Here is a 16,595-nt window from a genome sequence, read left to right on the forward strand (position 1 = left end):
GCTGTATCAATTTACATTCCCACCAACAGTGCAAGAGGGTTCCCTTTTCTCCACACCCTCTCCAGCATTTACTGTTTGTAGATTTTTTGATGATGGCCATTCTTACCAGTGTGAGGTGATACCTCATTGTAGTTTTGATTTGCATTCCTCTAATGATTAGTGATGCTGAGCATTCTTTCATGAGTTTGTTGGCAATCTGTATACCTTCTTTGGAGAAATGTCTATTTAGGTCTTCTGCCCATTTTTGGATTGAAGATGAAAAGACAACCCTCAGAATGGGAGAAAATATTTGTAAATGAAGCAACTGACAAAGGATTAATCTCCAAAATATACAGGCAGCTCATGCAGTTCAATATCAAAAAAACAAACAACCCAATCTCCTTCAATTATGATTGCTCATTTCCTACCACACTGAACACACTCCTCATCTTTCTATCCTTGAAACTTCCCAACTTCATACAAATTTAAACTTCCAGTCCCTATACTTCTCTTGTCATCAGATTTTCAGCTCTTCTCTCTCTCCTCACATCCAGACCTGTATTTCCAGCCTAAGTATTCCATATCGAAGTCCTATGTGTGTATCTGATGCAATACACACAAACCTTAACTTTTCACCCAATCATATTTTTCTCCTGTATTTTTAGCCCTATGTTTCAATCAGTAACTCCAACTACAGTTTTAATAGTTATTTGCAACTCTACTGATCCTACCCCTCACATAGATACCAAAGGCTTCACTCCTGTTACTTGCAACTTTACTGGCATCTTTATGTAAGTTCCTCATCAATTCCTCAATCTGACTCCAAACATTCCCTGTTAGTTTACTTTACCTCTTCCTTATCCACCCCCACCTCACACAATATGTGGTCTAGCATATGCTCTTATCACAACTTCCAGAACATGTCATGCTTTTGTTTGTTTTCTTTTTCTCATATGCATTGTCCTCTGCTCAAATGCTCTTTTTCTCCAGGAATATGTCTCCTTTGTGGAGGCTTTTCTGATTTTGGCTCCCTCCTGAATTATTTCCACTTCCAAGTTGCTTCAGACAAATTTGGCAACCTGCTAAGTATTTACAATTTGCTGCCATCTGTATTTTGACACTGGCACCAGGTTTAAACTAAAGTCAAGCACATCTTTTGCTCCAGAGCTGCTAATAATCCATGACATAGACTGCTCTCCTTGAGTTTTTCAGCTGAAGAAACTGATTCTCCTCGCTTTTTTTTTTCTCCCCAACTCTAACACTGACCCCTTACCATTCTAGTAGAAAGGGTTTTTTTGTTTGTTTGTTTTAATTTTGTGGTTGGAACTCAGGCCTACTTGAAATGTGATAACTGTGCCCACTAAGATCAGGGGAATGGCAAACCTGAATGAGCCAATGGAGTCATATGAGGCCCCACGGGGTAGGCTGGAGCCACCTGGATTTATTTCTACCCATTCAAACATCTGCTTGTATTATGATAGCTGGTTTTTAGGAGATCAAAGGAGCTGGTGTGGAAATGTTGTTTCTATGACTGTGCAGCACACAAACATTATTTAAATGTTCCCTCAACATGCGCATATATCCAAAGCCCATTGGAGCATCAGACAGCAATAGGAGCTGGTACCATGCCCACATTGTTAGGCTTGCTCCATTATGATGGAAATAACCGTCAAGACAGAGACAGATAGCAAGGAAAGAGGTGGGGTGTACTGTGGCATGGAGACACAGTGCCTGTAACATAATATTTGAATTTCCAATTTTGTCTTGAAAAAGCAAATCAATCTGACCATGGCTCTACAATCTCCATGGCTGCAGGTGATTTGTCAAAAAGCTTCTCTTCTATCTCTATGGAGATAGAGCTCTAAGGCCACATGAGATCTTAGCATTGAGATTAATCCCCCATGTGTGGAAGGCAGAAATGGGTAAAATAATCAATGTGCATGGCTGAGCAGGTTGAATGCTAGAGGCCAAAGGGTAAATGATGCCAGCAAGCAACAATGCTTCTGGTCATTCTCCTCCCAGGATCCTGTTCCTGAAAGCATATTGTGAGTGTACCTCATGGGATGATTTCTGTAACATTCATTTATCAAATATTTTATACTATTCAAAGGACTTTGATATTTATTTAGAACTTACATCTCTCCTGTAACATCATAAAGCATTAGAACTGGAAAATTCCTTAGAGATCATTTCTCCAACATCTGCATTTACTAAAACCCAAAGAGATCTTAGATTGCCTAAAATCCTATGAGTAGTTAGTAATACTGGATCCTACACCTGCTGATTTTTCACTCTGTAGCTTCTCCCATAACTCTAAGGAGCCACCTAGGCAAGAATTTGTTCATCAGATACTTTATCAATTTTTATCATTTATTTGTTTATATAATTACTATTGATAACCATTATTTAATAGTTATTAAACATTATTTACCAATATTACCTTTAAATTCTCACTGCAAACTTATAAGTACTATAATTGTCCCCATTTTACAGGTGAAGAAATTGAAGCACAGGATAGTTAGATAGCTTACTTTAGGTCACTCACCTAGGAGGTGATAGAGATGGCACCTGAACCCAGGTTATCTGGCTACAGAATCTGTGCTCTTAAACCTGCACTATACTATCTCCCTACCATCCCTTTCCATACATGAAACATGAGGAGTTAGGAGAAGGGGGATTAAGAGAATATTGACTATGACTGAATAGTTAACACCAAAGAAACTAAATTTTAAACCAGAGTTATCTTGAAATGGCAAGATTAAGTGTTTCCTGCCATGGACAAAAATCAGTCTCTTGCATAATTTGAGTTCACTTAAAGAGAAAGAACAAATCTTCATTTGAATGTATCCAAGATGCAAACTAATTTTAAATACAAAACACTGTACAGAGATATACATTATCCATGAGCCGTTCACAGCCAGGTTTTCTTCTCACAATTGAATAGATTAGTATCTTTGGAGATGAGATCTATATTATCAAGGTTACATTCTCAGATGCTGAGGCCGCCATGGACTCGATCACAGTCTTGAGATGTGAAGGGACCATGTAGATATTATTTTCTCATAGTTTTGTTTTACTTTCTCTCTCCATCCATCCATCTCTCTGCTGTGGTGGTGATGGTGATTGTTGAATCATTTGGTATTAAGTTTCAGACATTTTGGCCCTTAATATTTCAGCACACATCTCATAAGAAAAAATGGACCATCTCTACATAACCACAATACCATTACCAAACTTAAGAAAACTACAATTAACTCATAGTAGCATCCAATATCAATTCAATATTCAATTTTCCCCAATTCACCAAAAGTATATTTTATACCTGTTTTTTTTTCCTTAATCTGGGATCCAAAAAAAGAGACCAAAAAGTTAATACAACTAAATGCAAAGGTTTATGCTTTGCACTTAAGGTGTGATAGCCCTTTAGTCTCTTGTAATACAGAAAATCTGAGCACTTTACGTTGGTAAGAATTCTGTGGTCCCACCAGACCAAAAGAATGTGAGAAAATGCAAGATTCTGTCAAAATCAGAAATATTTAAAGCTAGATGAAATTCATTCAAATATCTTGAGTCCATAAATGCAAAAGTTAATCAAATATTAAGAGCTGCATGACTGAGATTGCAGAGAGAAAAAATGAGTTAACATGTAACATGAATCTAAAGAACATTAGAAATGTGGATTATATGGTCTGGAAAAGTCATGTGGGCTATAACAATTCTTCTCTAATTTATCAAGTCCTTGTATAGGCTGTAAATAAGGTTATGTTGCATGATGATTACTAATAAGAATCTACCCATTGTCCCAGTCAAAACCTCTGGCTAATAAGCAATTGCAGTTAGCTTAGAAGATGAGTGCTTTCTATCTATCAGCATCTGTTAACCCCAGGATTATGTAGGCATAGAAGTGTTAAAGATAATCAAAAACTAGAGAATCATTTTTCATGTTACAGAATCTATGCATGTTGGTATTCTTAGTAATTCAAATGTGTTAGAGAATTTGACCTACTTAACTAACAGTTTTGTCCTTTTATTTTGATTTGAGATGTGTAACTGAGTAAACAATTCAGACTTTTAAGGTAAAATTGACATGATTATATATGATTATATATATTATTGAGATAGTTAAGAAAATGTAAGACTGAACAAATTTTAAAATCTATTTTTAAGCGCTAGTTAAATAATTTATAGATGGATTATTATAGCAGATAATTAAACTCCTTCAAACATATTAAATTGCCTTTTATAAAAATTTATTATATTCAATTTCCTATTCTGTACGTCAGTTAACTACTTGCATATAAAATCAAATATTTCTCAAAAACCTGTTAAAAATTGACTATCAAAGTCTGCTTAGACTTACAGATAAATAGTCAGAATTTGAGCTTAAAATCTTCAAGAATAGCTAGGTTTGGTCATTTATAGTGTTAATTTAATGTTGATCCTTAAAAAATTCAGAAGATATTTTTCAATTACTCAAAACAGAACATCAGGAAAACCTCACACTAAACACAGAGTAAATGGTTGTTTTCCTTCAGAAACCATAATAAAAGCTGAGATAGAATCACACCTTTAAATGCTAAAATCATATACCACACTTTGAGATGCTTACACTCAGAGTTACAGGGGAACTAAGATCAACTGTAGGATATCAGTTTGATGTTGTCTATCTCATGCTTACATAAAGTCATAAATAAATTCATTGACTGGAATAACAGGAAGACCGAACATGCTATTTAAATTAATTGTATTTCTCTTTTTTCTCCAAGATTACATAGTTGAATTTGTTGATGATAAATGCCAGTTTGATGTAACTTCACTAAATGCACAGAATATGCATTTCTGAATACGTGTTTCTGCCCTCCAAAAGTTTTTAATCAAAAGACAAACACTTCAACTTCGTAATTACATTATCAACATTAAAACTTCTAGAGGTTAATTTATGGAGAATATGTTTATGACCTTGGGATAATGAAAGATTTCTTAGGAAAAAACATTGTTGTATCATCATAAATTACAGGCTGGGCCTCCCAACAACTTCCTTCTAGAGGCTTACTGAGATATTTTTGTTTTCATGTTGCCCATTAATTCATATAATATGACATTTATGCAACACACACTAACATACCTTTGAGTAAATATAACCATAGGCTTGGGCTCTGGTTCCCATTTCATCACTAATTGTCTATGGTCTTGGGGACATTTATGCAACACACACTAACATTTATGTGACATTTATGCAACACACACTAACATACTTTTGAATAAATATAACCATAGGCTTGGGCTCTGGTTCCCATTTCATCACTAATTGTCTGTGGTCTTGGGGAAGTCACATAATGTGCCTTACCCTCAGTTACCTCATGTGTGAAATGAAATGTTTGGCTAGAAATGACTGAGGTGACTTCCAGTTATAAAGAGCCAATGAATGCATGATGTTTTAACAACTCTAGGAGAATAGTGATAAATTCCCCAGAAACTTCTTTCTAAAATCACCTCCCTTATCAGAATTTAGGTTTACTATATCAAGAAGATTTAGAGACCTTCTACTGCTTTTTTAACTCTGTCTATGACAATCAATTAGGTGGCAAATGTTGCATCTAGAACACCCTCATATCTATCTCTTGTCATTTTTATAAGAAATAAAACCTGTAAGAGGTCTCACAGCCTGATCTCAATAGTGTTAAGAAAAAAAAAAAGGCAATAGCGCTTTCACTTTTGGAGCAGCTCTGTCCTTCCACAGACAAAAATGGTAAAATTAAAATTACATGAAAAAATATAAATTAAGTTGTTATTGGTTTTATACTTTTATTTATTTCTCCTTGCATCTATATTTATTTGTTTCTCAAAGGTCTCAAAAGCCTTTAGGAAGCAATAATCACAAAATAAAATAGGCAGCTGGTAATTTATAACAGCACTTTGTTCTGCCTGAAATACATTTTCAACCCTGTTCTCATTAATGTTCATAATTTTTTTTGTCATGTTGAACTATTTGGGGGAATGTAATATTAACCTTCATGACAACACTCTGAGGAATACATTGAAGTGAACAGAGAGCTGCCTTTGTTTTTTAGATGTGGGAATTGATACCAAGTGGCTAAATGTTCTTCCTAGGTAGTGCATGCTTGTAATAGGTAATATAAAACAAGGTAACTAAAAGATGCGTCCAAAGTAATAATTTCTAATATCTCTAACTAAGCTATTTGCTAACAGCAAAATTGGGTCCACAAAGCACACACTTCGGGACATAATGAAATGAGATCCACCAAAGTTTTAGCCAGTTGGATCAAGTAGCATATACACACAAAAGCATTACTCAAGAATTGATGTGGAAGTCGGGGAGAACTTAAAATTTAAATCCTTCTATTTAAACATTTCAATAAGCACCACATTAATTGTTTCTATTTTATGAATTTAAAAGGTTATTCATAGATCACTGGAAGTGATCATTATATCAAATCCTTACTCTGAAAATCAGTAGTTAAGAGGACAGAATTCAGCATTAATCCTGACTTTCAAGGATCGGCAGTATTTCTGTTTTAAAAATAACTCATTGAAAAAAAAGTTTGTGTGTGTGTGTGTAGGAAATATAGAAAAAATATTAAAGATGATGCTTTTATTTCAATATCTTGTATATTTGTAATTTATCATAATAAAAACTCAAAATCAGGGGATCTAGTGGTAACTTATTCTGTGATAACTTGAGTAACTCATTTTGCTTCTCTTCGATTTTCTGGTTATCTGTAAAATAAGGACCTACATGATCTAAGTGACTAACTAAAACTGGGTTACAGAACCTTTGAAAAAAGGACATTTCATCCTTTACCTAATAGAGTTAGGGGAAACAGGCAGAAATCAGCCTAACGTTTATAGGATGAAAGTCAATGAGGTCAAGATATTGGAGAATGAGAGTTATGAAGGGGAGGAGAGTTATCACTTCTTAAGAAGATAGCTTATGAGCTTTTGTGTTTTAGATGAGATGAACATAATTCTAACAAAGTTATAGTCCTGGTTATATCCAGGGTTAGGAATATAAGACATAATTTTAAACACAATTTTTCAGCTCTCTCTCATAAACCAAAATGGTCTCTGGGATCTGAACCATCAGGCAAGCTCTAGATGGCTGTGGGCCAGAGTAGGTAAGGTAAACTGCCCTTACAGTGGATCCCAGACAGAAGTCAGTGAGGGGAAGGAGGTGAGCAAAAGAAGGTATTATTGTGGATGAGACTGCAGACAGTGTTTCATTATAACTAGTACAGCAGGACCTTTGGCAAATTTAAACATAAATCCTCAGAGTCACGGAGATCTCACCTCTTCAGACTACTTTGGTAAATAGTCAATCAAGAACAGTATGAAAACCAAAGCTCATCATAACATATATGTCTCTGACCCAAAGAATTACACAAAAGGTGTCACACAGCAATACATACTTAACTGTTAAGTGAATTTCAATGGGTGTTTAGTTTGGTCCACTCATCAGATGACTCCATGAAAAAGATAAAATATAAAAGGGATTTGAAGAAAAGTAGGGATTAGATCTTTCAAAAACGTTAAATAATCTCATTTTCTCCTACATCGATATTTGAAAATCTATATAAATTAACTCTCTTCACTAAACCCAAATCAAAGCAATGGAACAAAGAACAGTTTTGTTTTCAAGCTATCTGCACACCCCTTGAGGGTTTTACTGACCCCCTTAGGAGGATGCTATAACCCACAGGCTGTGCAGAAAATCATGGGTTTAGATTAGAAAAACCTTTTAAAATAACTATTGTGCTAGTATTTTAGCTTAGTGGGTCAAGAATAACATTTCTCATGAAATAGAATAGTATGGGATAGTATAGGATGGAATGGAATAGATTATTTTTGTAAAATGTTTATGTGCTATACATGTATGGATGGAAGTGTGTCTACTAGATCACAATGTAAAATATCTGACTGTGAGTTATAGTCAAAAGTTTGAAACCCACCAGTTTAGAATAAGGTAGAAATATGGTACACATGGGCTAAATGTCCCTACCCACAAACAAGTTTTGACTGGCCCCACAAAAGAAGCAAGCAAAAGGATAATAATAATATAATCTATGGCTAAAGAACAGGGAGTGGGCCATAGGAAGATCAAACTCCTAGACCTGCTTCATTGCACCACACTCACTAGCCACTTGAACTAATTGATCATAGAGATGGGCAGCACAAAATAAGACCATTTAAAAGTATCAATATAAATATCACAGTTCAAAACTTCATGTTCAAATCTCTAGTTATCTCTCTGCTACATGAGTGAGATTCATACAGTTTGTGGATTTTATATAAGAAATCATAGACTACTTCCCTCTTGCTCTGTTACACTGTCAGAAAGCTACTCTTTGAAAGTAGGTGTATGCTAAAAAAAATTAAAAGATCATTTTAACTTTTAACGGAAAGAAGAAGGTGTGTTTACAATGGAAAACATCTAAAAAAGAAGTCATTTCAAAGCCAAATAAAAAAATGTGGGGTTAATATTTTGTATCCATAGCAGAGTTGTCTGAGTTAATGTGAAGAGTTTCAAGAAATACAGAAACGCAAATCTCTCCCTCCAGCGATTCTAATGAGTTTTCAGATCTCTCCCTCCAGCGATTCTAATGAATCTCAATCCAGGGTTGAGAACCACTGAGACAGAAGAATAAGGTTTTGCTATAGCTGAGATTCCATTTATAGTTGTCTTTTTTTCATTGGTAAGCAGATTTTTTTTTTTCTTCACCATGGCTACACAAGAGTCTGAAAATAGAACCTCCAAGGAAGGACAATGCTACCTGAAGCTACAACATGGCAGCTTCTGTCCCCAAGAGTCAGCCAATCAGCAACATAACACATTTATAAAACTACAGAAAATGAGTTAAGGCTAAGTTTTTGTTGCTTTAATATAGTTCTGACGAATAAAGTGAAAGATATTGAATCAGAAGCAAAACATTTATAGGAAAAGAAGTAAGGAATCTTCTTTCCTACTGAGAGACTATATCCTCTTGTGTCTCTTCTCTGGTCAAATGAAGTAGGATTTTACTTTCCCTTAAATAATCACGACACTTCACATCATGGCTGATGAATCCTACAAATAGACTGCCTCATCTTATGTCCCTGCTCAAAATCTTTCATCATTTCTAACACCTTCCAGGAGAAAACCCAACTTTACATGACATAGTAAGAAAAAGCTCCCGATATGAGATTCCTACTTACCTACCCAAATTCCCACCCCCACCTACACACTATACTTTGTATAGTTCCCAAAGATAAGAAGTTGTTTTACACATCCATGCCTTTGCTCACTTTGCTGACTTTGTCTGGAAAGCTCTTCTTTCCAACTCCACCCTCTCCCTACAGGAACATCTCTCCATTCAGCCTTTCAAGAATCAGCTCAAGCACAGCTCTTCTTTGAAAATATTCCTCTATCAAGACAACCGTTCTTGCTTGTTGAGATATTAAATTGACCACTGACTCTTCTGTGTTCCCAACAGAGTCTGTGCATCATTCTATAATAACAGTTCTAAAAATGTTTTACACTTAGATCAAGGTTTATCAAAGTCAGCATTACTGACATTTTAGACTGGATAAATTCTTTGCTGTAGGATATTTTAACAGCATTGTAAGATGTTTAATAGCATCCTTGGCGTCTACCCACTATGTGCCAGAAGAACTCTGCCTCAAGTCATAACCACTTCCTATCTCCAGATACTGCCAAATGTCTCCTGCAGTCAAAACCACCCCAGTTGACTAAGATGTGCATCTTTGTTCTCCCCTAATAAACCTGTAAGTTTCATGAAAGCAAGAATGTTATTTTCACCTTTGTATTTAGGACTTAACATAGTGCCAGGTCCATTGCAGATTCTCAAGATATGTTTGTTAAAGGAGTGATTATCTTGTTACAAAAGGGATAGTAACACACTATCAAAATGTAGAAGATCAAGCATATCGACATCTATCCTGATCATGATAATGTTTTGGTTTTTTTTAAGGATTACATCACTATTGAAATTAAAATTTTCAATATCATCAAAACATCACTTAAAATCCTCAAATCCATCCACCCATCACTAGAAATCATTTGTATTGATTTTTATGTGGTTTTAATACAAAAGAAAATGAGATTTGGGGTCTAGAACTTGATTTGAAATTATACCTAGGTATATAAAACTCTTGCAGTAAAAATTGCTTGAATATAGTTGGTTAACTGATTCTGTTTTTTAAAAAATGGATTTTACTTTCCCTTAAATAATCATGATAATGATAGTATTTTTATGTTATCTGAATAGCTTTAATTAATTACTTCACTTTTTCAGAAACGTTCAGGGAGTATTTTTACGCCCTGTAAATAATATTTTCAATTTTTAAAATTTTTACAAACTGAACCCCATCAAAGTTAAAAATAGTCCCTTCCTAAGTCTACTTTCACTCCACTAACATTGATGGAACACATTTCTATGACAGAATTGATAAAGCAAGGAATTTTAGAAGCCAAAAATATATTACTTTAATTTTAAATACTTATTCAAAAGAAGTTCCTAAATAGAATTGCTGTGCCAGAATTCAAATATGTGAGCCCAAATATGCATAATACACAAATACGCATGTTTTAAAAATGTATATATTCTATGGATAATGATTTAAAATCTCTAAAAGATTATTTTAAAAGCTATCAGTTATTTTAACTTCTTATATCCAAATTATTATTAATTACATTTAAAACAGAAAGAAAAGTTAGCCATGAATTCTTTCCAATTCCATAATATATCTTATCTAGAGATAAATTATTTAATTTGAAAGTACAATTCATGTAATGTACAAACGATTTTCATTAATGATGGTGTGTTCAACTAAGAGATAGTGTGGTTATATGAACTCTGGCTATTTATTAGACAAGCATATTTGAGCAAATATTGTATTTTAAATTCTAACAATTTGACAATAAGTGGTCTTCATTCTTTCTTATTTTCTCTAATGATGTAATTTCATATTAAATAACTATAATGTTATTGAAAGTTTAAAGACAACCTTATTTTATAGAGAATCTTAACTTTGCAAATAAAGCCACTGACGTTTTCATTTGGTCTCAGTTCCTTTTAACCAAACTAAAAATATCTCGTGTATTCAGCATCTGAATTTTTCATGCTCACAGAAACAGAAATAACAAAACATCATATTAATCTATATTTAACGTCATTGTTCTTGAGGCTTAGCAACTGCTTTTCTTCTTCTTCTTCAAAGTTTGGCTCTCTATATTCTAAATGATTTTTGGTCACTTTAAAAAAATCCATAAATATCCAAGTATATAATTCTGGTTTTTATATTTTTTGAGGTACTAGTACATATAACCCACTGCGAGTTCTAGAAAACTAATACTTTAAACCAGGGCTCAGTAAACTATGGCCTACAGGCTGAATTCCACCTATCACCTATTTTTGTATGGATCATGAGCAGAAGCAGTTTTCACATTATTTTAAATGGTTGCAAAAAGTCAAAAGAAGAATAACATTTCATGAAAAGCCAAAATTATATAAAATTCAAAAATTCCAGTGTCAGGAATTCCCTGGCGGTCCAGTGGTTAGGGCTCTGTGTTTCCACTGCAAGGGGCACAGGTTCAATCCCTGGGCCAGGGAACTAAGATCTTGCAAGCCACTGTGAGGCGTGGCCAAAGAAAACCAAAACCAAAAACAGAAACAAAAAACAAAAAATAAACTCAAAAAATTCCAGTGTCTACAAATGAAATGTTATTGAAACATAGCCACACTCACTTGTGCACGTATATTTCTAAGGCCACATTTGAGCTACAATGGCAAATATGAGTAGTCATTATAGAGACCCAAAAAGACTGATATATTTACTATCTGCCCTTTACAGAGAAGTTTGCAGACCCTGCTTTAAACAATTAGTATATGACTATCACACACACAACATGTAAATCTGGTGAAGAGGACACAGTCCATTTCTGAGGGGATTTCTTTCAGTCAATATCATTTTCTCAATAATATATTTTTCTATAAACCTTGGTAAAGGCCATTGGTTATTAGCAATAAAATACTTATTATGATGTTCTTAAAATATTTGGAAAAGTACTACTGAACTAGTTGAATTGATCATTTACTTTTTTGAGGTGTTCCTTTCTTTACCTCACCATTGAAGTCTTGAGAGTTTGGAATTCCTATAATTCCCAGTTTGAAATCAAATTAGACATCTAAAAACAATCATCAATGACTCTGAATCTGTAAAACTCAGCCTAATGTCTACTTTATCATATCTTAGTAAAGCTGTTATGCCTGGCTCCTAGCTACACCATTTTGTAATGAAGACAAAACACAGCAAACCAGATCAAGTTTAATTTATAGTCTTGACCCAGTTTACATTCCATCTTAAATACAGGAAAAAAAAAAAAGCCCACAAATTTGGTAAATGAACCAAAAAATTGAATTCCTTGCAAGCAAACATTGTTAATAGGTGTTTAAATGATACAAAAGATTAACTTAACACTATTCAAGCTTTTGGAAAAGCTACAAAAACATGAATTGTCAGTAATTCTGTTTGATGCCTTAACTAAATAGATAATACTCTGAGCATCTGCTCATGGTTCAAAAATTACCTTTAAAATAAGATTTCCTCGCAGAAAAATTCAACTTTTTATTGCCTCTGCATATTACTATACACATTCTTTTAAAAGGGGGAAAAAAGCTTTAAAAGTCTTGAAAGGAATGTAGAATTTAATATTTTGCATGAGCTTGATACTATATTATGTGACTATTAATAACAATAACTATCTTTTAGTTTGAGGATATTTCTGAAAATCTCTAAAATGAATGGACATAGAGCATATTTCTAGGTTTTTATGTTTTTCTAAGCATTATAACAATCAGTGAAGAAAAATCAAAAGTCATTTAGGGACATTTAAAAATAAGTAGGAGCAATGGTTCAAATAGTAGTTCTGATATGTGCCTCAGAAGAAAGCTAGTAACTGAAAAATAAAATAATAAAGAGATGTTTTCTATTATGTATTAAAAGAAATATTAGGTTTTTAACTGAATTCAACTCCTTTGTTGTTACTACCAAATTTATTTAAACTGACAGTTTAGAATTGTTTTACTTTGGCCCCTAAAACAAATTATAAGAAGCCAATTTAGAGCAGCAAAATAAATAATGTCACACTCCTGAGAACCAAAAAGATTATTATCTCCAACACATGAACCTAAGAAGTGAGGTCTCTTTCTTAACACCACAAACAACTGATTTTACCAAAGGCAATCTTGGAAAGAAGGAGCCTTAGAGATCACCCAAGAAATGGAAATCACAATGTTCCCTCTAAGTCATGGATGACTTCTCCCAAGTTGTGTAAGATTCCACGTGAATTCTAACAATACTAGGCTCATCCTTAAAATAATTTTCATTTAAAAGAAAAATAGATCATAATTATCTTCAATTATATAATCTCTGTAATTAGAGATGATGCCGTATTCAGCCAGCTTTTCTGGTATGGTAGAACGCTGATAAGAAATCTCAAATATAAATTGCCTGTTTGCTTCCATTAATGGAATATTTGTGGGCTGAAGCCAACTGGTGGCAGACCGTGGATGGAACTGGAGTCTGGAATACAATGGTGTGGCAAACCTGTACAACATTTGACCTTAAGCTCTATGCTTAGAATTGAAGAAACCGCCCAAAGAGTCAGTTCTTTCTCCAAATCTAATCAAAATATTTCATATGGGACTACAATTCACAAAATAAAATTTTGTTTCCACCTTTCTGTTTCCAAATATGGGAAGATGTTTTTCACTTTCTTTTGCTACATTTAATTCCCAGCCCAACCGTTACCCATCACTGGAACCATACTACCAGAAAAGTTTTACTGGAGGCTGCCTTATGTCGTAAACACGTTATTAAATTAAAATGAATTTTCCATGCTTACTAAAAAGGGAGCATTTGTAGTCACATTAGGTGGCTTCAGTGCTGGTCACTTACCCAAGTCCCTGGTTCTGTGGAGTCAGCTGTCCTCCATGTGCCCGGCTCTGCCGCGTGTGACTGAGTGTTGGCCTTACCACACTTTTTCAGAAAAGATTTGATCCTTCAAATGGGAGGTGAGTTGCTCATTATGAGAAGTCTAAAAAAAAAAAAACTGGATTTTAGACAAGCAAATGCTTCCACAGGTCCCAGAAGTTTTTGCAAGATTAATCATCACCAACATGAAACTTGAGCTCATCTTTTATAGACTTTTGTTTGCTTCCAACTACATCTCTTTCAATTTTCATTTCATTCCCTTACTCTTTTTTTTTTTTCCTACTTGCTTTTGATCTTCTATTTTACACTGTACAGAAGTCTTGAGTGGTATGTGTGAAGCGAGCCCTCATCAGCCTGCTGGTCTAGAAAAAAACCATAAAGTAAGAAACAAGAAAAAAAAAAAAAAGAAACAAGGCCTGAGATTGGATTGGATTGGATAAAGTAAGAAACAAGAAAAAAAAAAAAAAGAAACAAGGCCTGAGATTGGATTGGGAGTTAATCTGCATGGTTATCAATGTCCTGTTGTGCTTCATGAAAGATGCCTGGTCCTTTCAATACTACATTTCATGTAGCGATGAAAATGGGATATGGAATATCATCGTGAAAACTGGTTTGATTGGGATAATAATGACTAAGAAGCCATCAATGCGAAAAACCTAACAGGACCCAATTGTGAAAATGAGCTACACACTGAACCTGCTTCACAATCTCTGCTTTTGTTTAGAGACTTCCACCAGGCTTGGGAGCCTTGGAATGGGTTTGGATGTCATCTAAGCATTCAACCCCAAAAGCTATTATCATTTCTCATTGAGAAGAAAGTGGGAAGCTGGGATTTGGGTGCCACAGGGAAAGGTTTTTGAGATACTTTGACCATAGTAAAGCTTTGCTTCATGCACTTCATGCCCTACTGTGCTTAGGGATAACTGTGGGGAAGCTTGGAGCCCATTGTATAGATTTATGTTACTCCATCAGCTGTTTAATAATAATTGCTATTCTGAAAAAGGACATTATTTTATCAGTAATACCACTAGCTGATACCTTTATAAAATTTCATTTTATTCAATTGGCTCAGTGTACTTTAACAACATTTAAGTTCTCAATTGCTTCTGTGATAGAGGCAAGTTGCCTATGGCTACTGTGAACTGAGATTAAAATCCAAGAGTTCAGCCTTTTAAGATTTCTAGTAAATCCCCTGAACCAAACTCTTTCCCTAAATGGTAAGTGAATTTAAAGCTAATATAACTACTAAAAAATAATAGACAGAGGCTATTCACAATGCCTTCTATCTCCTGTTTAGTACTGAAAGAGAGTTTGGTGCTTTCTACACCAGACAAATTCAGGTTCATGTTTTTCAGGGAAGTGTGAGCTCCATAAACAAGCATAGTTATAATATCATTCTACTCCTGAGTAAATATGAGATACATGAATCTACCAACTTTTTGAATACCATCAATATAAAATTCTTTGTATTTTCTTTTCTTTTTTTTTTTTTTTTTCTCGGTACGCGGGCCTCTCACTATCGTGGCCCCTCTCGTGGCCCCGCCCGTTGCGGAGCACAGGCTCCGGACGCGCAGGCCCAGCGGCCATGGCTCACGGGCCCAGCCGCTCCGCGGCATGTGGGATCCTCCCGGACCGGGGCACGAACTCGTGTCCCCTGCATCAGCAGGCGGGCTCCCAACCACGGCGCCACCAGGGAAGCCCTGTATTTTCTTGATTAAAAACATAAAAACAATTCTAGGAAACCTCTTTTTAGGCCGTCCTAATTATGCTGACAGAACTGCAGCATCATTCTCCAGAGGCTGTTTTACTCTATAATGAAGCTTTTGAGTGAGATATTTTCAAGCGATGTTTCAGGTTTTACTTTGAACGCATCTCTGCCATGTTTTCTACCATTTTAAAAGTTAAATAAAAATGCAACAGGTTCAAGTAGCAATTAATAAATTGTGTCATTTACATCAAAAAATCAGCAGCTTCTATCCTATGAGAAAATGAACATTTCATAAATATTGAATACCATTACACACATACCCTACAAGTTGGTTAGCTAAAAAGAGAGAAATTCCATTAGAGGCTTTCGCAAGGAAAATATAAAATAGTTGAGATAAAGTAGCTGACACAGCAATGTCATACATTCCACAAACTTCCAAGGGAGAATTGTACCAACTATTTGAAAACTCTGAGCCCTTTATTAAGGGGATTTCTTGTCTTATAGGCTGTGTGACTTGGTTGAATAGTGATTAGTTGTATATGCAACATATGCTTGTATCAGAGAATAATTTAGCCACATAAAATATTCATCAGTATCTGATAGCATCAGAAGTGGAACTCTGACAGTCATCCTGTCCAGGAAAGGATGTTTTATAATCAGAAGAAGTGACCAGTGCCCTTTAGTACCTAAAAAAGACTGAATTTAGACTAGGAAGGAACCCTGATTTCTAACTGTTTTCTCAAACTAGATGGCTCACTCCCATCTTCCTTTAAAAATCATATAACTAAAACCTCAATGACTGAATTCCTCCAGCTAGAAAATGAAAGTAAAAAGCCCTCCTTGTCACATGGAGCAATAATAGAGCATAGTTAATAAGTCGGTATTTTAGGACCTTGCT

The 16,595-nt window shown here is 34.8% G+C and overlaps 1 protein-coding gene across 2 annotated transcripts in view; it reads right to left on the reverse strand.

Annotated features, from left to right (window-relative positions):
* ZPLD1 (zona pellucida like domain containing 1) overlaps positions 1-14,024 on the reverse strand; it is a 66,093-nt gene extending 52,069 nt beyond the window's left edge. Inside the window, exon 1 of one of the 2 annotated variants that reach the window (XM_055085755.1) lies at positions 13,954-14,024. The gene's annotated coding sequence lies outside the window, so the exon portion shown is untranslated. Of the gene's footprint in view, positions 1-106; positions 264-13,953 lie in introns of those variants that run through there. The other variant, XM_028487865.2, reaches the window with a different exon arrangement.
* Between the last annotated feature and the right edge of the window lie 2,571 nt (positions 14,025-16,595).

The sequence above is a fragment of the Physeter macrocephalus genome, chromosome 1 (genome assembly GCF_002837175.3).
Source record: "Physeter macrocephalus isolate SW-GA chromosome 1, ASM283717v5, whole genome shotgun sequence".
Taxonomy (NCBI): domain Eukaryota; kingdom Metazoa; phylum Chordata; class Mammalia; order Artiodactyla; family Physeteridae; genus Physeter; species Physeter macrocephalus.